The sequence below is a fragment of the Crinia signifera genome, chromosome 6 (assembly GCF_055691185.1).
Source record: "Crinia signifera chromosome 6, ASM5569118v1, whole genome shotgun sequence".
In the NCBI taxonomy this organism is placed as follows: Eukaryota; Metazoa; Chordata; class Amphibia; order Anura; family Myobatrachidae; genus Crinia; species Crinia signifera.
In genome coordinates this window covers 19,322,654-19,345,744 of record NC_139222.1, presented here as the reverse complement: position 1 = coordinate 19,345,744, position 23,091 = coordinate 19,322,654, and the positions used below count along the sequence as shown (strand labels likewise).

At 50.1% G+C, this 23,091-nt stretch overlaps 1 protein-coding gene across 1 annotated transcript in view; it reads left to right on the top strand.

Moving 5' to 3' along the window:
* Positions 1 to 23,091, top strand: part of LOC146010088 (uncharacterized) — a 340,453-nt gene that overhangs the window by 173,253 nt on the left and 144,109 nt on the right. The gene's annotated exons all lie outside the window — the stretch shown is intronic.

Sequence of the window (23,091 nt, the reverse complement as noted above, 5' to 3'; positions counted from 1 at the left end):
TACAGGAGGACACCGCAGGCTGCTCCCACCTGTATAACAGGAGGACACCGCAGGCTGCTCCCACCTGTATAACAGGACGACACCGCAGGCTGCTCCCACCTGTATAACAGGAGGACACCGCAGGCTGCTCCCACCTGTATAACAGGAGGACACCGCAGGCTGCTCCCACCTGTATAACAGGAGGACACCGCAGGCTGCTCCCACCTGTATAACAGGAGGACACCGCAGGCTGCTCCCACCTGTATAACAGGAGGACACCGCAGGCTGCTCCCACCTGTATAACAGGAGGACACCGCAGGCTGCTCCCACCTGTATAACAGGAGGACACCGCAGGCTGCTCCCACCTGTATAACAGGAGGACACCGCAGGCTGCTCCCACCTGTATAACAGGAGGACACCGCAGGCTGCTCCCACCTGTATAACAGGAGGACACCGCAGGCTGCTCCCCCTGTATAACAGAACACCGCAGGCTGCTCCCACCTGTATAACAGGACACCGCAGGCTGCTCCCCCTCTATAACAGAACACCGCAGGCAGCTCAACCCTGTATAACAGGACACCGCAGGCAGCTCCCCCTGTATAACAGGACACCGCAGGCAGCTCCCCCTGTATAACAGGACACCGCAGGCAGCTCCCCCTGTATAATAACACCACAGGCTGCTTCCCCATGTATAAAAGGACACCACAGGCGGCTCCCCCTGTATCACAGGACACCACAGGCCGCTCCTCCGGTATAACAGGACACCACAGGCTGCTCCTCCTGTATAACAGGACACCACAGGCTGCTCTCCCTGTATAACAGGAGACCACACGCTGCTCCCCCTGTATAATAGGACACCACAGGCTGCTCCCCCTGTATAATAGGACACCACAGGCTGCTCCCCCTGTATAATAACACCAGGGCAGCACAATATCATCACCTGCTGCCAGATACAGCAATGTCTTCTCTCGGTCCCCCGTAACTTAATCACCGTGGCTGCTGGAAGTGAGAGGCCTCAGGTAAGATCAGCAGCGCTGCCCCAGCAGGGAGCCGAGATGCTGCAGCCAATGAACGCGCGGTGATTGGTCTTCCGAAAATGGCCGCCGCACTCCCTCACAGGGGACAGTTGTTATGGAGCCTTACTAGTCATATATACAGCATGGAATCTATCAGCTACCGGTGACCTCACATCACATAACTCACTCTATGCATTCTCCCAGGGGCAATTACCGCTTCTAGCAGTCCGGCAGTGACGTCCCAGCGTCCTCACACAGCGGCAGCCATTTTGTTGTGGTATGTACTCAGCTCCCAGACTCGCCCGCAGCTGTAGCCATTAGCCAAGTGTATTTCCTGTGTGGGGCAGAGTGGGAGGAGCTGTGTTACCAGGGAAACGTCCCTTCCTGGTGTGCATGTCAGGCAGGAGGGAGAGTGCTGCAGCTGGCACCAGGTGACCCCAGGTATTATACTGCTAGTAACAGCATAGTAGTGATTGCTGGGTGTGAGCCATAAGGGCACTTACAGGGGAGCTGCTGTTCTACTCACACAGGCTGCAGTATAATACCAGGTGTGTGCTATCACTGGGACCAGGGAGAGGCAGCTGAGTCCTCCCAGCCCTAGCTGTGGTGCTGCAAGGCAGAGACTGGTGTGCATGCTGGGACTTCTAGTTCTTATACACTGGTGTGCATGCTGGGACTTGTAGTTCTTATACACTGGGACTTGTTGTTCTTGTACACTGGTGTTTATGCTGGGACTTGTTGTCCTTGTACACTGGTATCCATGCTGGGACTTGTAGTTCCTGCAAGCTGGTATGCCTCCTGGCTCTCACAGGGACAGTGTGCGCTGAATTCGCGCTCCAAAAAATGTAGACACACCATAACGCCCATTACATATACCACATGCCGTAATTTCCATTACACATTATACCAAACATCGTCATGCTCGTTACATATGATACCACATTCCGTAATTACATGTTATGCCACATAAGTTCTGCTTACATACATGCTATGGGTTTCATGCTTGATGCCAGGGGTTAACATGCTCATTGCCAATGGGGTTAACATGCTCTGCCAGGGGTAAATGCTTGTTGCTATGGGGTTACCAGGGTCTGCCAGGGTTAATATTCTCTGCCAGGGGTAAATGCTTGTTGCTATGCCATTCTCCCTACTGACAGCAGCTGGGTGTTAGTGGCAGCGGCGGTGGCCAGTTACATGGTGGCCTTGCACCCAGAGCTGCTGCTGCTGTGTTCGGGGGAGGCTGGGCCCTGAGAGCGGCATGGGGTTAGTGGTGGCGGCAGCTGGGTACATGGTGCCCTTCCGTCCAGAGGAAGAGCCAGAGCTGCTGCTGCTGTGTGCGGGGGAGGCCAGGCTGCTGCGGTTGCAGTACTGGGTCGAGCTTTGTAATAGCCGCAGCGGACCTGCACTGCCATGCACCCGGCCATGGCCCCCCCTCCCCCAAAAAAATTCCATGAAGAAGAATCTGGTCGTCAGGGGTCCCACTGAACCACCCTTTCACACCCAGCAGCATCATTCCGCTGCCCCCCCCCCCCCCCTTCTCCAATTCCCACCCAGCTTTCACATTGCTGGTATCAACCCAAAACACCCCACTATCCCCTATACCCCACCATCAGCCCGGGCAGTGTATAATTTTGGTGCTAGCAAGAGAAGGGCATTATTGTAACATTTCTTTTGAGCAGCCTCAATCTTTGTTTCTTTTCTATGTTTGTGTTGGCGACACCCCCTCGCTGCTCCAACCCTCCCCCGTCCCTGGAGTCTGCAGCACTAGCGAGTGTAATGGGCCCCATACATCAGCATTCACAATTAATGGTTTTCCAGATCCAGTGATTTTTTTGGACAGATAAATGGTTTCTACAATCTATTTGACTTGCCCACACACATTAGATTTATTTCAGTGATCGGCAGAATTTTCCGCATCTTCATATCTGGAAAGTGCCCATAAATCAGCTCAATCGATTGTCATTTCAGCTGTTTTACTTCTTTTCATATTGTAAATAGATGAAGAAGACGAAACGGGAACGCCCACACATATAAGGAGAGTGAGAAAAGACATTGGGGCAGTTGACCTCAGCGGATGTCAGCTGCCTGCGCACTTCCCTCCAGATCTAAGGTTGCTCTGAGCCTTAGATCTGAGTGCATGTTCCACATCATCGAATGATGTGGGTGTAACCCCCAGGCTGTAAATGGATGTTTATGTAAAAAATCGATTCGCAGCCAGTGCAAATATACGCGCCTTGCAAATGGTGGGCCGACGTACCACCGTTCGAGAGGTGGGATCTGGGTCACTCGCCAGGATGTCACTCGCTGTAGATGAGCGGGGGTGGCTGATTTCCAGAGCTTCACAGTACAGCTGTCACGCTGTGTTCCTGCACCCGGAGCCGCTTACTTCCCATAAAGGCTACTACCGCCAAGGCTGACAGCCAAAACTACATACAGGTGGTCACTTCTGTTTACTGGGACTGGACAGATATGGGGACCTTCATTTGAGGACATCTATACCTCTCACTCCCGGGTAAAGCCGTTGAAGTGTCCGGCTCCCCGCTCATCTACAGCAAGTTCACTATACAGAGCAGAGTTTGAGATACACTACCGTCATTTATCATTGGAGTCACATATGTGCCTGAACAAACTTTTTTGCGTTTACCATCTACTCGCTAATCGGCTTTATGTGTTTCCATAATTCATCTGTTATTCCCCAATTACCTGCCTGATATTACCACCTTACCAGCAACAGGAATTAACCCCTGACTAACCTATTCCAATTAGCACGGAAATCACCACATCAACTACTAATCTTGATTGCTATACAGGTTGAGTATCCCTTATCCGAAATGCTCGGGACCACAAGCATTCCGGATAAGGGAATATTCCGGGTTTTGGAATAATTTTTTTTTTTGTCATACTTACCTGCCCCTGGTGGGTCCCCGATGGTCCCACGGCGTCCATGGAGTCCTCCGGCGTCCACAGCAGGCCACCAGCACCGTCTCCGGCGTCTCCAGCGGTCCCAGGAGTGCTTTGCGCAAGTTCCCAGGCGCGCCGGTGACGTCACCGGCGCGTGCGCGCACTCGCGCAAAGCACTCCTGGGACCGCTGGAGACGCCGGAGAGGATGCTGAAGGCCTGCTGTGGATGCCGGAGGACTTGGTAAGTATTAAAAGAGGGTTAGGGGGAAAAAAAAAAAATTTTTTAATTATTCCAAAAAACCACGGTTTTTGGAATAATTCGGATACGGGATGCCCGGATACGGGATACCCGACCTGTACTAACACCATTAATATTTTAACATTTTATATGTAAAATTTGATTTATATTTTGTCATGTATGTCTGTTTCTTTTTATATAAAGTATAACTAACTCAAAGTGCGTCCAGTGCTCATTGTATTCAGTGCAGTTCACACAATTAATTATCCACTTAGCAGCGCAAAGTGTTTATCCCCACAATTTTTCTGATTTTCTAGTGAGTCCCCAGCAGACTCAAAAATCTGCAGCAGCAGTGGATTAATTATTTTAAACTATTACATTTTAAAATATAATTTTTTAATTAGCGCCGGGACTTGTGGGTACTGTAGGAGCCCTCAAACTCTGCACTACCTACACCTATTCTTGTCCCATATTCAGTAGACTTCACCATTAAGGGCTTTTCCCAAGTTTTCGACCCAGGAGGTAACCTGTATCCAATCCCAGACCTCCGGGACAAACTAGGTTTACCTGCAAACTCTATGTTCTCACTTCACCAACTTTATCATTATGTTCGTTACCTACCGTAGTTGGACCCTCACTTACCACCAGTGGTGAAAATGATGTTGGTGGCCGCCAAGCTTTATTATATGAAGATCTATCCTCATTACCAAAAGAAAAACATGGTACAAAATGGTCACAGGATATTCCTTTATTGACTGAAAATAATATTATCTTTAAATATTATGAAAAAAAACATAAAAATCTTGAGATCATCTGTATTACAAGAAGTCCATGTAAAATCAATTCATAGAGCCTATATCTCCCAGCATCAGAGGTCCATTTCGTCCAGGAGGAGACGGGCGCTTGTCCCAAATGCCAATTCTCTACTGCCACCTTCTTCCATAATTTCTGGTCCTGCAGGCATAAAAAACGTTTTTGGTATAAATTATTATATTTTATAAAATGCAACTTCCATATTCCTGTAACTCTCGACCCTCTACCGCTATTATTTGCTCACTTTGATTCCTGGAATATACCTCACTCCCACTCTCACCTTCTCCCAATCCTGACAATTGTGGTTACGGTGGTGAAAAAAGTCATCCTTAACGCTTGGATTTAACCACAACTCCCCACAGTGACGGAAGTTGAAGCATTACTGTTAAAATACATGTATTCTGATAGGTATGATACCCTTAAAAATGCCAATATGTCTTCATCTCGTTATCACAAAATATGGGGCCCATTTATTGACAGTAGACCAGCCTCTCAGAAAGAAGATATCTACAAAGTTTTTTTGAAAAAACAAATATCCCACTCAATCTAGTGACACAAAATGTCAAGACAATTTACAATCCGTACAATAAATATTCTGTATGTCTGTTGTACTGTTGCCTCTCCCCCCCCCCCCTCTTCTTATATGTTCTTTTTGTTTACTCCAAATTTAGTTCTTTATTCAATAAGAAAAAATAGGTTCATGATTTATTAATAAGCAGATTTCTTTTTGGTCGAAAGTTACTAAAGAAATGATCTGGAATGTGTATATCTGGTTTGCAAATATGAACAATTAATGATGTCTGTATCCAGCTATAGTTCTCTTCTGATTATCATTATTTCCATTGCACTGAAAATTGTTATATCACAAGGTTTTGTTTTCTGTACAATGCTTTACTGTTTGATTGTTAATAAACATACTATAAAAAAAAAATATTCTGACACTTTTTTTTAAAGCAATGCAATACTCTCCGGAGTTAGTACATCTCCGCTTCAACAGGTGGCAGTGCTGAGCTCAGACATGGTGTGGAGTGGACTCTGCGGAGCTGGATGAAATACATTGCCCTGATGACTCCTTACATGTAGTTCAGTGAGTTCAGCAGTTCACTGAATCATACAGATCACTGACTCATACAGCCCTAATGAGTCAGTCAGTACAGTTCCTCTAAGCTACTCTGTGTGGCACTGCTATGCTCAGACAAATGCATTGTATGAAAACTGAACATATTAACAATAGGCCTCCAAGAAGAACTGAAGAATGACCATTCACCTTTTAGTGAGCAACAGCTCACTCATTCTTTTAAAAGAACGGATTCACGAACGAACGACCCATCTCTAGGAGAAGCATTGCTGGCTTATTTCTACACTACAGAAAATTGTGAGAAATAGAACTGCACAATAACCAGAACAGATTTGATCAATAATATGACATTTATTTATATTTGCCTCATAAATGGCGCAATATCCCAAAATCACATCACACATATACATAAAACAAACAAAAGAAAAAAAGCACAATCGGTTGTGTCTCTAGCCGTGTCTTCGTCTGCTCGATTCTCCATCTGTGGTCATAACATCTTTCCAGATAAGTCAGGGGTTTTCCTGCAGCCTTCCCTTCTTTATCATACTTGCATATTACATCTGCATTGTTGTGTATTCCCACACTTAGAGGCAGTTCACCTTCTAGAGGTTTTCTTCCTCAGTGTGGGGGTTTTGGGGAGTATTTTGTTATATACCATCTTTGTGTATTGTTACATTCATATACTGTGTATTACCAACTTTGTGCATTGTTGCACCTGTGTCATGTACTTTATCACCTCCGAACCACAATGCATTTACATTGGGTATTGATACCACCGCTGTTTATTATCCTGCTAGTTGTTTCACCCAAATACACTGTAGAAAGCAGGGTGGTATCACCCACCAGGGCCTTCCCAGGGTAGTTCCGGCCTATCCATCCTGTTGTTAGTTATCCTTTTGCGCTCGGGCCACCTTAGTGAACCCACCCACAGATACCCACTATGCCTCTACTGGGCCTCCTGGTCTGAGGACTCACTGTCTAATACTTTCTTAGACAGGGTCTCATTAGGGGCTGAATGAACCCCAGTGACTTCTCGGAGGATCAGAAAAATCTTGGTTAGTTTTTGCAGCTGCAGTAGGGACTGCTGCATAACCTGTAAACACCCAGGTTTAAAAGCAGTGAACGCCAAATTTAGAGTCACTAATGCTTCTTGCATGGCCTGCATGGTAGAACCGTGCAAGGACATAGACAAGACAAACTATAACAAGACAAAAACTGGACTGGACAGAGAGGACTGGATTTTTTTTGTTGGGCAGTTTTATAACTGGCCAACAAAAAAATCCAGTCCTCTCTGTCCAATTAGGGCCAGCAGAGGCGGAACCAGACCTGTCCTCTGACTCTGTTGCTCCAGGTTGGTGTCAGTGAGCATGTGCGGCACTAGACTTCACCTTTAGCCGCTCTGGCTGTAAGGGCGATTTAGGTCCACCCAGATTCCGTTGCAGTCAGGTCTTATGAGGGACAACGTGTTCACCGAGGTGTCCAGAGCACAAAAGGATAACTAACTAACTACAGGATGGACAGGCCGGAACTACCCTGGGAAGGCCCTGGTGGTTGATACCACCCTGCTCCCTGCAGTGTATTTGTTACGATCCAGGGAGTAACTTAGGATCCTGAATGCCGCCCAGACGGGGCGGTGCCGCTATCCTCTACACTGACTCTATTGGCCTTGTCCGACTGGTGACCACAGACTGCAGGATGCTAGGATTCGCCTGTAGCCGCCACGTTTGAAAGGGCGAGTTAAGCCCACCCTAGCTTCGGTGCAGCCAGGTGTTAAGTGGTGACAAGCCTGTGGCGACCGCCAGAGATAGGTCCAAGAGGAAATCTGACTAAGATGGTAACCCAAACTGGATAACGGTATAAACAGGAACTCTAAACGTATAGATCCCTATCTTGACACTAGAACAGGATAAAGGAAAAATATAAGTGACAAGAAAGATACCATAAAGAAAACACTGCGACTCAGTTGCAAACCAAGCGACCCTAGTCGCAATAATACTTTGTGGCCTCATCACAAAACGGTGAAGTTGTGCACCGCAAAACTGCATGGGGTAACAACTCCAACCAAAGCAAATAGAGGAACAATGCCCCACCTCCACTAGGGCAAATGACCGATAAAGAATGCTACACGACGATAGCCCATGGCAACTCACAGCACCAAGAAGGAGATGAAAGATGGTCATCTCGGGGCGTCTGTAAGTATGCCAAGCCTCAGCAGAAAAGAGCTCTCCTGCAGCAGGAACAGAGATCTAACACCGGCGTCTGGGAGAAAGCCCAGACACCTTAAGAAGGGCCCACAACCAATCAGAGAGAGCTGGCTAATCCAAGCCCTCTCTCCAGAATACCTGAGTGAGAGCGCCAACCCCCGGCATCCTGGCTGCTTAGAAACAGCCAAGACTCCTGCTCCGAGCTGCCCGGCATCTGCCATTGCTAGGCAACCCACCAGGAGCTCCCTCTGCCGCCGGAAGTCTTGCGCCGGACAGGTTGCCTAGCAGCGAGTATCGTATGCACACAGGTTACATCTAGTGGATAACCCCCGGCGATATAAAGAGCTGATTATTTCAGGGGCAAACACCACATAAATTAATAACTTCCCTGTGTTATATCTGTATACAGTGACACCTAATAATAAATTCATACTGTTGACGCCTAAGCAGAAGTGAATGTTAGTGGACACCCACTGCAATTAAATAGCCGATTACTCGAGGTGTATACACCACAACTAACACCAATCTGCCTTACTGTGCCAATTAGCTGGAAACAGCATAACACCAAAATCACTTATTCGCCCTGTTAATAATCAAATAAAGGAATGATTGTTAATTGTAAATGCGCTAAGCCGATCTGACACAAAGCACACACCAATTACAACGGATAAATTGGGGATAGAGGGCATCCACTACGCTGGGTTAATTCCCCATTTTATACTTACCTTGTCTTACCCTTATATGTGTTTTATATGTCTGAGTTCTTAAAATAAAGAAATAAAAGTTATATTTTATAAACTCTCTTTTTTCTCCAGGTGCACCGTACACGTGACAATCTCTCTTTCCGCTTTTCAATTGGGGCATATATATACCCCTAACAATTAAAATATACAGCACATTGATTTGCCGCTAATCAGCATCCAACGTCCGGCCTCCTGATAAAACAATATGGCGGTGTGTTCCACCAACCGGAACAGCGTCACCGTTTGTCTTCCAATTCCTAAGTTGGTCAAAAAGCACTGAGATAAGTTGGAGAGGGTAGGCGTTTCTGACAGAGATTTTATTTAATGCCCTATAGTCGATGCAGGGTCTCGGGGACACATCTTTTTTCCCCGACAAAGAAAAACCCTGCACTGAGAGGGGATCTCGAGGGCCGAATAAAACCCTTTTTAAGGCTCTCGGAGACATACTCCTCCATGGCCTTGGTCTCGGACCGGATGTTCTAGACATAGAGAAAAACAACCTAAACCCCAACTCATTATCTCCCCGGCCTGCCAGTTGAAAACAGGACTGTGTTTGATGAGCCACGGATGGCCTATCACCAGGGGAACTAAAGGACAGTGAGTGAGATAAAAACTCATCACCTTACCGTTGGGCAGTGAGTTGCCATCCAAACCTCAAATGGAAATGGGCCTATCCATTTTAACTTGATGAATGCCAAGCGTCTTAGCCAAAAAAAATATCAAGAAAATTTCCTGTGGCTTCACTGTCCACAAAGGCCTTTAAGGTAAAGTCAGAGTCAATTCTGCACAAAATGTCCCCTTTTTTACACAAAAAGCAGACCCCAAGGTTTCTTTTACGAAGACCCCCCCTGAAGGGGACTTCCCCCTTAACAGACCCACTTACATGGGCTCATCCAACTCTTCTGCCGCTGTGTAGACCCCTGAGTGAGGCAACGATGCTAAAACCTTTTCAGCTCTACATTCCCTAAGACGTCGGTCTTATCTTAATCACTAGCTCCATGAGCTTATCCAGAGTTGTGGGAACTGGGTACTATAATAGACTATCCATAATCTGTTCCGACAGCCCCAGTCTAAACTGGCTTCGCAGTGCTGGGTCATTCCACCCGCAATCATTGAACCATCTGCGAAACTCGGTACAATATACCTCTGCAGGATTTCTTCCTGGTTTGAGGGCTCTTAGATGACTCTCAGTGGCAGCTTCTCTATCAGGGTCATCGTACAAGAGCTCGAGGGCTTTAAAAATATTATCCACTGATGACAACGCCTCATCCCCAGCTTTTAAACCAAATGCCCATGTTTGGGGATCACCCTGGAGTAAGGATATAATAATTCCCACCTGTTGGGCCTGAGAACCAGAGGGCCGGGGTCTTAAGCGAAAATATAATCTACGAGACTCTTTAAAATTAAAAAAATCTCTCCGGTCGGGTGAAAATCTATTGGGGAGGTTCATCTTAGGCTCCAGGGCGGCGTTCTGAGTGGAACGCGTGATACCTTCTTGAACCGACATCCGAAGGGTGAGGTCTTCAATCATTTGAGTAAAACCCTGGACTTGCTCTGCAGGCTTCATGTTGGGAGATGTTAATATGGACACACCAATCTCCCCTTTCTTTTGTGGCCGGTGTTACTGTTACGATCCAGGGAGTAACTTAGGATCCTGAATGCCACCCAGACTGGGCGGTGCCGCTATCCTTTACACTGACTCTATTGCCTTCTCTGACTTGTGACCACAGACTGCAGGATGCTAGGATTCGCCTGTAGCTGCCACGTTTGAAAGGGCGAGTTAAGCCCACCCTAGCTCCGGTGCAGCCAGGTGTTATGTGGTGACAAGCCTGTGGTGACCACCAGAGATAGGTCCAAGAGGAAATCTGACTAAGATGGTAACCCAAACTGGATAACGGTATAATCAGGAACTCTAAACATATAGATCCCTATCTTGACACTAGAACAGGATAAAGGAAAAATATACGTGACAAGAAAGATACCATAAAGAAAACACTGCGACTCAGTTGCAAACCAACTAAGTGACCCTAGTTGCAATAATCTCATCACAAAACTGTGAAGTTGTGCAGCGCAAAACTGCATGGGGTAACAACCCCAACCAAAGCAAATGGAGGAACAATGCCCCACCTCCACTAGGGCAAATGACCGATAAATAAAGCTACTCGGCGGTAGCCCAGGGCAACTCACGGCACCAGGAAGGAGATGCCAAGCCTCAGCAGAAAAGAGCTCTCCTGCAGCAGGAACAGTGATCTAGCACTGGCGTCTGGGAGAAAGCCCAGACACCTTAAGAAGGGCCCACAACCAATCAGAGAGAGCTGGCTAATCCAAGCCTCCTCTCCAGAAAGGAACACCTGGGTGAGGGCACCAACCCTCCGGCATCCTGGCTGCTTAGAAACAGCCAAGACTCCTCCTAGCTGCCCGGCATCTGCCGTTGCTAGGCAACCCGCCGTAAGCTCCCTTAGCCGCCGGAAGTCGTGCACCGGACAGGTTGCCTAGCAACCCCGATGCCCGGTGCATGGACGAAGCAGAGGACGCCACCGGACACTGCCTGCTCCTGTTTCCTCTCACTGCAGGTACTGACACCTGTGGAGTCCGTGCGGTTGCAGGACTTGCACCAGTCCGCGCACCCATGGACCCCTGGGTCCTAACCGTATTTGGGTGAAACTAGCAGGATAATACACGGCGGTGGTATCAATACCCAATGTAAATGCACCGTGGTACGGAGGTGATAAAGTACAATGCACAAAGGTGGTAATACACAGTATATGAATGTAACAATACACAAAGATGCTATATAACAAAATACTCCCCAAAACCCCCGCACTGAGGAAGAAAACCTCTAGAAGGTGAACTGCCTCTAAGTGTGGGAATACAAAACAATGCAGATGTAATATGCAAGTATGATAAATAAGGGAAGGCTGCAGGAAAACCCCCGACTTATCTGGGAAGATGTTATGACCACAGAATCCAGCAGCAGCAGCGCGGGCAGACGAACATACGGCTGGAGACTCAGACTGGAAGCAAGATCCAGGAACACAACACTGGGACAAGTACAAGGCAGGATCCAGTACGCTCAGCAGGAGTGCTAGCTGGAGCTAGGAGCTATAACTGGCAGGTTTGTACAGGTCAGAATGCCTTATGAAGGCCTCAGATAATCAACACACCTGTGACCTCCAGCCCAGCAAGGATATCGAAATAACATTTGTGCATAAATTATCCACAGAGGACTGGGCTGAAATGGCACAGATTCACCACTGGAGGCAACCAGAGAGTCAATTACCAACATAGACTGAAAATAACCCATGAAAAACCAGACAGATGAGTCATTGATAATGACTCCTAACACCAGGTCATATTAAAAGAACATCTTACAGGCTTTTGAACCATCCAACATCTGGTAAACTGACATCTGCATTCAAGCTTATTTTAAATACCATCTTTTAAATGTCATTTTATGAATTGTTATCTCCTATATATTTGGCTACATCTGTCACTCAAAGTGGGTGTCTGTGTCTATAACGCTCTGTTCCTGGACTTTCCTCTTAATGTGTGATTGCTTTCATCTGTGCTGAACACCTTTCTGAGAAATTAACCTGTTTAAAACAGGTGATGGCAATCATACATTAAGGGGAAGTCTAGAAACAGAGCATTGTGTCCCTCCTGGAGAGGGTCATGTTGGGAGGTATGTGACCGAGAACCAGCCCAGTGAGCCCACAGACAGTGCCAGACACCCACTGCCTTCCCATGTTGCCCAGCACTGCTACTCCACAGCCACCAGGTGAGCGCCCCCCTCCCGCGATTTGCGGCAAAACCTCCCCCCCCGCGCTCCCGCGATTCGCGGCAAAAACACCCGCTCCCCCGCGACCCCCCCTACTGCGATTCGCAGCAAAAACACCCCCGCGACCCCCCCTCCCGCGATTCGCGGCAAAAAGAACCCCCCCGCGACCCCCCCTTGCACGATTGGCGGCACCCCCCCTGCGACCCCCCTCCCGCGATTCGCGGCACCCCCCCCCCCCCCGCAATTCGCAGCAGCCCCAGGATTAAATGGCACATGCAAAACACTGACATGGCTATGGTCGACAATGAAAAAGGTTGACATGATTTTTTGAAGATTTATTTTAATTTTGTTTAATTTTTTCATATTCATTGTCATGTGTCGACATGGACACCAATGAAGTGGCACACTTATGTCAACATTTACATGTGTTGACCTTTCTGTGTTGATTTTTTCTTGTGGCGATTCGCGTCACACCCCCGCCACCCCCCCCCACAACCCCCACTCCCGCGATTCACGGCACACACACACACACCTCCCCCGTGATTCTCGGCACCCCACCCCGTGACGCCCCCTCCCGTGATTCGCGACAACCCCCCACCGGAACCCCTGTGAACCCCGCCCTCCCGCGGTTCGCGGCACCCACCCCCGCGACCCCCCCTCCCGCAATTCGCGGCACCCCCCCGTGATTCGCAGCAGCTTCAGAATTAAATTGCACATGGAAAACACTGACATGGCTATGGTCGACAATGAAAAAGGTTGACATGATTTTTTGAAGTTTTTTTTGTCATTTTTTGAATATATTCATATTCATTCTCATGTGTCGACATGGACACCAATGAAGTGCCACACTTATGTCAACATTTACATGTGTTGACCTTTCTGTGTTGATTTTTTTCTTGTGGCGATTCGCGTCACACCCCCCGCAACCCCCCCTCCGGCGATTCGCGGCACCCCGGCACCCCCCCGCGACCCCCCCCCTCCCGCAATTCGCGGCAACCCCCCACCGGAACCCCCATGAACCCCGCTCTCCCGCGATTCGCGGCACCCACCCCCCGCAACCCCCCCTCCCGCAAATCGCGGCACCCCCCGCGATTCGCGGCAGCCCCAGGATTAAATGGCACATGCAAAACACTGGCACGGCTATGGTCGACAATGAAAAAGGTTGACATGAGTTTTTGAAGATTTATTTCATTTTTTGAATGTTTTCATATTCATTGTCATGTGTCAACATGGACACCAATGAAGTGGCACACTTATGTCAACATTTACATGTGTTGACCTTTCTGTGTTGATTTTTTCTTGTGGCGATTCGCGTCACACCCCCCCGCAACCCCCCCTCCCGCGATTCGCGGCACCCCCCGTGACCCCCCACCTCCCGCAATTCGCGGCAACCCCCCACCGGAACCCCTGTGAACCCCGCCCTCCCGCGATTCGCGGCACCCAACCCCGCGACCCCCCCCTCCCGCAATTCGCGGCACCCCCCGTGATTCGCGGCAGCTCCAGAATTAAATTGCACATGGAAAACACTGACATGGCTATGGTCGACAATGAAAAAGGTTGACATGAGTTTTTGAAGTTTTTTTTTTCATTTTTTTAATGTTTTCATATTCATTCTCATGTGTCGACATGGACACCAATGAAGTGCCACACTTATGTCAACATTTACATGTGTTGACCTTTCTGTGTTGATTTTTTTCTTGTGGCGATTTGCGTCACACCCCCCCCCCCACAACCCCCACTCCCGCGATTCACGGCACACACACACACACCTCCCCCGCGATTCTCGGCACCCCACCCCGTGAACCCCCTCCCGTGATTCACGGCACACCCCCGCGACCCCCCCTCCCATGATTCGCCGCAACCCCCGCCCCGTAACCCCCCCTCCCGTGATTTGCGGCACCCACCCCCGCGACCCCCCCTCCCGCAATTCGCGGCACCCCCCCGCGATTCGCGGCATCTCCAGAATTAAATTGCACATGGAAAACACTGACATGGCTATGGTCGACAATGAAAAAGGTTGACATGAGTTTTTTTCATTTTTTTTTCATTTTTTTAATGTTTTCATATTCATTCTCATGTGTCGACATGGACACCAATGAAGTGCCACACTTATGTCAACATTTACATGTGTTGACCTTTCTGTGTTGATTTTTTCTTGTGGCGATTCGCTTCACACCCCCCCCCGCAACCCCCACTCCCGCGATTCACGGCACACACACACCCCCCCCGCGATTCTCGGCACCCCACCCCGTGACCCCCCCCTCCCGTGATTCACGGCACACCCCCCGCGACCCCCCCTACCATGATTCGCCGCAACCCCCGCCGCCGCAACCCCCCTCCCGCGATTTGCGGCAACCCACCCCGCGACCCCTCTCCCGCGATCCTCTGCAATCCCTCCCCTCCCGCGATTCGCAGCATCCACCCCCCCCCACAACCCCCCCTCCTGCAATTCGCGGCACCCCCCGCGACCCCCCCTCCTGCAATTCGCGGCACCCTCCGCGACCCCCCCTCCCGCGATTCGCGGACACCTAAGTTGCAATACAGGGCATCTTTCATACAATTCTAACCATATTTCTCATATACAAACGTTCACAAATTAAGGGGGCGCAGCCCCTTACGACGGTGTGAAGAGCGCCCGTAGGGCGCGATGAATCACCTAGTGTGTAATATATTTGTGTATAATTTTGGATGTCCTATACCATATTTGATTTCATTTTTTATATGGTCCCTGAATATAAAATTAAAAATGGAAGCCCATGTGGAGTGAAGGCAAAAATTGACAAGGAACGTTTTGTTTCATTCAACGGTACTTGTGTAGTTTCACGGCGCCAGCTTACGCTATGTTTGGAGCTACGCTAATAGCATAGCCCAGCGGCAGCCTAAGCTACGTTATCAGCGTAGCCCAACGTCTGCCTTACTTGTGTATTTTCACGGCAGCAGCGTAAGCTACATTATCATCATAGCTTGGGCCGTGAAACTACACAAGTAACGGTACTTGTGTAGTTTCACGGCGCCACCGCGCGCATAGTCTATGTTTACTCTTTCTTTGAAAATTGGCAGCTTGGTAGACTCTGTGTTTAGTATGTGAATCCTGGCAGCTTGCCAGACTGTGTTTCTATCTAATAAGTGTACTGTAAACAAGTAGCCAAGTACCGCACAGGCAGTACGTAGTTAGCGCAAGCACCACTGTGTAAATCTGCGAAATACCGTCTAGTTTTAGCGTCTAGTTTTAGCATATTGACAAACAGTTGACTGTAGACTGAAGTTGCATCCCAGTCAGAAACAGCATCTAAGCTAGACAGATTGAGTGGTACGATGTTAGTGTACTGAGCGGTACGCTGTTAGCACACTCAGTCAGCTGTAGGATTGAGAGTACAGAGTGCTAGTCAGCTGTAGGATTAGAGTGGTACGCAGTTTGCGTAGTCAGTCAGTAGTAGGATTGTGTGAGACGGACATGTATAATGGTGAACCTGAGAATTTTCCCTCTGCCCCAGATGGAGGAGGACGCGGTGGCATTCCTACAGGCCCACCAATTCCTGCCACACACCCAGACCTGCCCCAATGGGCACCCCATGAGGCTGAGTGTAAGGGAGCGGATGTGGCGCTGTCATATCCGCAGCTGCCGCAAATAAATCAGCGTCAGGTCCGCAAAGTGGTTCAGTAGGTGTCATCTCAGCTTTGTCACCCTGATCCGCTTTGTATACTGCTGGGCTGAAGAGCTGACTAGCATAAAGTTCTGTGACCATCACCTCAACATATAACAGAAGACAACAGTGTTGTATAATAATTTGATGAGGGAGGCTTGCACAGTGGACCTGCTATCGCAGCCTCAGCAGCAAATTGGAGGGCCAGATACCATCGTGAAAGCCTCTATGTCCAGAGAAAGAGCTACATTGGCCACATGTTGCCCCAGCAGTGGGTGTTTGGGGGCATCTCGTGGGAGACAGGCCAGTGCTTCATCACTGCAGTGAAGCGGTGGGATGCGAGCACTCTAATGGCTGCCATTGAGGCCAACGTGGAACCAGGTACCACCATCTTTAGCGACTGCTGGAGGGCATATAACACGCAGCAGTTGGAGCAGGACGGGTACCACCACGCAAAAGTGAATCACAAGTACCACTTTGTGGATCCTGACACTGGGGTCCACACCCAGAACCTAGAACGGTTGTGGGGTAATTGCAAGTGGCGCAATCAGGGGCGGATTGGGGACTAAAAGTGGCCCTGGAAAATTTCTGAAAGTGGCCTCATGTGGGTGGCAACAAAGCAATAAAGGGCGGAGCCAACATTACAGTAGGCAGGATTATTACATCACTATACTTAGATACATTGTTGACAGGCAAAACGATGCCACATTTTCATAAGATAGGAATAACAGGGGTAGTGCGCGCCGTAGTCGCGCGCTGAAAATCCACACCGTAACGCCTATTATGTGTCACACACCCATTACATAGTATACCACATGCAACGATGGCCTGCAAGGCTAGCTGGTGCCGGGCCCCCCAACTAACGACTACACTACAGCACTATGACTAGGGCCGTACAAGAACCGTTGTTAGGGTTACCTATGATTTTAATGCTAGTCCACAAAGTAACTTACTGCTTTGTGGGAGATCCTGTAGAGAGGCAAGGAGAGCGCAGAGAGAGAGACAAGAAGAGCGCAGAGAGAGAGACAAGGAGAGCGCAGAGAGAGAGACAAGGAGAGTGCAGAGAGAGAGACAAGGAGAACGCAGAGAGAGAGACAAAGAGAGCGCAGAGAGAGAGACAAGGAGAACGCAGAGAGAGAGAGACAAGGAGAGCGCAGAGAGAGAGAGAGAGACAAGGAGAGCGCCGAGAGAGAAAGAGAGACAAGGAGAACGCAGAGAGAGAGACAAGGAGAGCACAGAGAGAGAGAGAGAGAAGGAGAACGCAGAGAGAGAGAGAGAGACAAGGAGAGTGCAGAGAGAGAGACAAGGAGAACGCAGAGAGAGACAAGGAGAATGCAGAGAGAGAGACAAGGAGAGCGCAGAGAGAGAGACAAGGAGAGCGCAGAGAGAGACAAGGAGAGCGCAGAGAGAGACAATTAGAGCGCAGATAGAGAGAGACAAGGAGAGCGCAGAGAGAGACAAGGAAAGCGCAGAGAGAAACAAGGAGAGCACAGAGAGAGAGTCAAGGAGAGCGCAGAGAGAGAGAGACAAGAAGAGCACAGAGAGAGAGACAAGGAGAACACAGAAAGAGAGACAAGGAGAGCACAGAGAGAGAGAGACAAGGAGAGAGCAGAGACAGAGAGAAAGACAAGGAGAGCGCAGAGAAAGAGACAAGGAGAGCGCAGAGAGAGAGAGAGACAAGGAGAGCGCCGAGAGAGAAAGAGAGACAAGGAGAACGCAGAGAGAGAGAGACAAGGAGAGCGCAGAGAGAGAGACAAGGAGAGCACAGAGAGAGAGAGAGAGAGAGAAGGAGAACGCAGAGAGAGAGAGAGACAAGGAGAGTGCAGAGAGAGACAAGGAGAATGCAGAGAGAGAGACAAGGAGAACGCAGAGAGAGACAAGGAGAATGCAGAGAGAGAGACAAGGAGAGCGCAGAGAGAGAGACAAGGAGAGCGCAGAGAGAGACAATGAGAGCGCAGATAGAGAGAGACAAGGAGAGCGCAGAGAGAGACAAGGAGAGCGCAGAGAGAGAGACAAGGAGAGCACAGAGAGAGAGTCAAGGAGAGCGCAGAGAGAGAGAGAGACAAGAAGAGCACAGAGAGAGAGAGACAAGAAGAGCACAGAGAGAGACAAGGAGAACACAGAAAGAGAGACAAGGAGAGCACAGAGAGAGAGAGAGAGACAAGGAGAGAGCAGAGACAGAGAGAAAGACAAGGAGAGCGCAGAGAAAGAGACAAGGAGAGCGCAGAGAAAGAGACAAGGAGAGCACAGAGAGAGAGACAAGGAGAGCACAGAGAGAGAGACAAGGAGAGCACAGAGAGAAAGACAAGGAGAGCGCAGAGAGAGAAAGAGGGAGGAGAGCTCAGAGACAGAAAGAGAGACAAGGAGAGCGCATAGAAAGAGACAAGGAGAGCGCAGAGAGAGAGAGAGACAAGGAGAGCGCAGACAGAGAGAGACAAGGAGAGCGCAGAGAGAGACAAGGAGAGCGCAGAGAGAGACAAGGAGAGCGCAGAGAGAGAGAGACAAGGAGGGAGCAGAGAGAGAGAGACAAGGAGGGAGCAGAGAGAGACAAGGAAGGAGCAGAGAGAGAGAGACAAGGAGAGCGCAGAGAGAGAGTGACGAGGAGAGCGCAGAGAGAGAGACGAGGAGAGCGCAGAGAGAGAGACGAGGAGGGCGCAGAGAGAGAGATGAGGAAAGCACCGTGAGAGAGACGAGGAAAGCATCGTGAGAGAGACGAGGAGAGCGCCGTGAGAGAGACGAGGAGAGCGCAGAGAGAAAGAAAGAGACGAGGAGAGCGCAGAGAGAGAGAGACGAGGAGAGTGCAGAGAGAGACGAGGAGAGCGCAGAGAGAGAGCGCAGAGAGGGACAAGGAGAGCGCAGAGAGAGACAAGGATAGGAGAGAGAGAGGAGAGCAAAGTGAGAAAAAGAGGAGGGGAGGAGATAGAGCAGAGAGGGAGAGAAATAAAGAGAGGGAAGAGTGGGGGAAAGGGAGAGGAGAGAGTTGAAAATGGTATGTGTCTCTCCCCCCCCCCCCCCTTCCTTCTTCACTTTCAATATACAAGGCAAATAGTGTACCTGGTCAGAGGGGCAACAGCAGATACCATAAAAGAGGCTGAGGTGGCGGGTCCATTGGTGGAGGCAGAGGCGGCAGGTCCCGTAGAGGAGGCAGAGGCGGCAGGTCCCGTGGAAGAGGCAGGCAGAGGCGGCAGGTCCCGTGGGAGAGGCGGCAGTTTCTTTGTGGAGGGAGATCGGGCAGCAGTGGGTCACGTGGAGAAGACCATGGAATATGAGGCCGCCAGTCCGGCGGCAGGACCTGCAGGCAGTAGCAGGTCACACCAGCTCTTCCTTCCTCTCTGCTGTTTCTTGCGCCGGGGCTGTCACATGACGTGAAGTCTCGGCAGCAGCATTAGGAGAGGCTCAGACAGAACAGCGGGTGGGAGGAGGCGGGCCACTAGCTCTGACTGCAGCCACCCACCTCCAGTGACGCTGCCTGCCACTGTGTGGCTGAGCAGCCCCTCACTATAGTTGTGACAGTGCATACGCATGCGCAACCACGGCGGCGGCCTCACTAGTGTCGGTCCCCGGGAAAGTTCCCGGCAGATATAATGGCCAATCCGCTCCTGTGTAACGCCGACGCCAGCTACCGACAGTAGTAGTGCTGCCTATATGTAACGCCCACTCCAGCTGCCGACAGTAGCGCTGCCTATATGTAACATCCACATCAGTTGCCGACAGTAGCGCTGCCTATATGTAACGCCCACACCAGCTGCCGACAGTACTACGCTGCCTATATGTAACGCCCACGCCAGCTGCTGACAGTAGCGCTGCCTATATGTAACGCCCACGCCAGCTGCTGACAGTAGCGCTGCCTATATGTAACGTCCACATCAGTTGCTGACAGTAGCGCTGCCTATCTCTGACGTCCACATCAGTTGCCGACAATAGCGCTGCCTATATGTAACACCCACACCAGCTGCCGACAGTACTACGCTGCTTTTACAGATGGAACCAGCCTCATTGTTGTCGCTGGTGCACCAGATGCTCTGATATGGCGAGCAGCCCGCCAGCATAAATGGACACGCAAGCGTCTCGGACGCTCGCATGTCCATTGCCGGGAATGGGGCGGGCAAGCATCAGAGACGCACACATGCCAGAATCCCCAGCGCACCGCGGTGATTGGCGCTCCGGGGACAGGTACAATGAGGATGGCTCCATCTGGACAAAGTTTGGTGACAGTATTACTCGCTCTCACACACATTTTTTTTTACCTTAAACTCTGTGGCAGCTCATCCTCTCCTGTCATCAGCCCTGCTGTGCTCCGCCCCCTTGCCCCGTGTGGCTCCGCCCATCCGTCCCGTGTGGCCCCGCCCCCTTTTCAGTGCCTGCTGGCTGACGCTAGCTAAAGTAGTTAAAGTGGGGTTGGGACATGGGAGCTGGGATGGGAAGGAGCCTCAGGAAGCTGGCGCTGCTGTGCTGCCTGTAGTGTGATAGGCAGCAGCAGCCACGCACTGAAAGCAGCAGCAGCAACAGGGGGGCAGCGGGGGCTCTCTGCTCCTCCGCTCCTGGCTCCCCCCTGGGCTCCTTTTATGTTGTGCCCGATCCTCGTGCGGCACCCCCGCAGTCTTTGCAGCCGCAGCTCCACCACCTGAGCTGCTGCTGTTTGCTTGGCTGGCCTCATCTTCCTGTAATGCAGGGAGCAGGAAGAGGGGCAGTTATGCTGGAGCTGGGGAACTGCTTCCGGGCACGGCCACTGCTACCCATAACTCCGCAGTGGCCGGCCCCTTCGGTCATCACATGCAGATTTCAGCCTCAGGGTCGGCCGGCCTCCCGGGAAACTTCCCGGTGCCTTTAATGGCCAATCCGCCCCTGGGCGCAATAAGCGCCAAAGGGGGACCGCGCGCCATCACCTGGACTCGAACCTCCAGGAGTTTATCTGGAGGAAGAGTGTAGGTGCACAGGACCCCTTTACGCTAATCCTGTACACGCTGACCCTGCTCCCCCAACTTGAGAAAGATGACGACGCAGAGCCGACAGCATCCACCTCAGCAGCTGATTCCTGTCCAAGTGGTGGTGATGATGCAGCAGCTGCTTCCTTTTCTTAATAATGACTTCTTCCTAAATTTTATTGTTGTTTAAATTAATCATATTAATCAACTCCACGCCGTGGATAGTGGGGGTATGAAAAGGGGTCAACTAGACGCTATTTCTGACTACAGACGTGGTTTGTGACTGGGACACAACGTCCGAATGCGGCCAACTAGATGCTGTTTGTGACTACAGACGCTGTTCGTGACTGGGAGGCTAGTCCAGCGCCATAAAATAGACGCGGTTTCACAGATAACGTAGCTTACTACAGTAACACAGAGTGAGCCTGCGCTAGCTTAGTACAGTAAAGGAGTCTGGAAAACTGCCAAGTTTCAAACTAAAAGTAAACACAGACTGCGGCCGTGCAGTCTAGCAAGCTGCCAAGTTGCAAAGATAGAGTAAACACAGACTGTGCGGCGCCGTGAAACTACACAGGTAACTACCGTACTCTTGCAGGGAATTTCATCTCTGTCCCCGGAGAGCCTAGTCAGTGCCTCTGACACCTCCGGCGCCAGCATGATCCCCTCTCTTTTTCAGAGAGGTGATCATGCTGGCACCGGCGCGGAGGCGCTCAATCCGTTTGAGACGCGGGAGCGTCTCAGATGCTTCAGCAATGAGAGGCTCCTGCATCTGAGTAGCTATTGCAGCATTTGCCAGTGTTCCATGTGTCATACTACCAAATGGCTCCTTTTCAAACCCCCACTATCCACGGCATCCCGAAGCATGGCGAGCACCGTGAGGGTACGCGTTACGTGTCCTCCCAAACTTTTCATACCCCGGCTATCCACATCACCGTGGAGTTGAACTTATATAGTGTGGCGAGCACAGCGAGCCCGAAAGGGGTTGCGTATTACGTTACATGTAATCCGTGTCCACTCGCCACACTTCGGGCACACTGCGCTTGCCACACTATATAAAATCAACTCCACGGCGATGTGGATATTGGGGGCATGAAAAGGTCGGGAGGACGCGTAACCTCGCTATGCTCGCCACGCTTCGGGATGCCGTGGATAGTGGGGATTTGAAAAGGAGCCATTTGGTAATATGACACATACTGGCAAATGCCACAATAGCTACTCAGATGCAGGAGCGTCTCAAACAGATGGAGCGCCCCTCCGCCAGCATGATCACCTCTCCACCAAAGATAGGGGATCATGCTGGCGCCGGAGGTGTCAGAGAGGCGCTGCGTTGTGGGCTTAATTAGCACACATAGCACCGCATTGTATGCCTTGTGCATGCGATGTTATGCTAGAAAAGGCTAGTACAAAAAGTATGTGCAGCACATACTTTTTGTACTGTGCGATGAGGTGCCGCGGGAGCACGCACCCCATCGTACAGCATCGCACCGCCCGCATCGGTGCGTGTGTGGCCTCCTTAAGGGTCAGGCAAGGATTGCATTTTGCATCTGCCAGATATCAAACTAAACCAATATAGGTAACAACTTGTAGATATCTGAGACAGATTACCACATTTAATACATTTCTTGCAATATATCCTGGGAACCAATACCCCAAGTCTAGAATCAGCACCATACTTACCAGCCCCGTCTACCTACATTTTAAGTCTATTTAGCACTTACTCCTTCATTCTTTTTTGCACTTGTCATGTATTTGTATGTTGTATGTTTGATATT